Source organism: Bactrocera dorsalis, chromosome 5 (genome assembly GCF_023373825.1).
Source record: "Bactrocera dorsalis isolate Fly_Bdor chromosome 5, ASM2337382v1, whole genome shotgun sequence".
Lineage (NCBI taxonomy): Eukaryota > Metazoa > Arthropoda > Insecta > Diptera > Tephritidae > Bactrocera > Bactrocera dorsalis.
The window spans coordinates 6,516,810-6,517,170 of NC_064307.1; positions in this window are offsets into that span (position 1 = coordinate 6,516,810).

A 361-nucleotide genomic window follows, 5' to 3' on the forward strand; every position below is an offset into this window, starting at 1 on the left:
TGCCTGACGATTTTCAAGCAACAAATCCTTCACTTTTTAAATATTTTCATCAGTTGAAGAGATCGCAGGTCGTCCAGGAGGAGGCATGTCTTCAACGATCTCTCGTCCGTCTTTGAAGGCTTTGTACCACTCGCAGGCTTGTGTTTGTGATAAAACTGAAACACAGTAAGCCTTTTCCAACATTCGCAACGATTCCGCATATGAAATTCGGTTAGAAATTTGTCTCAAATTTTGTGTTCTATAATTTGATCCATTGTAAAAATCGCAACGCACTACTGAGGTACACCGACTTAAGCAGCTGCTGTAAACAAATTGTTTGACAGATCGCACTCATATTTGGCATAATAATAAAAGACAGCCC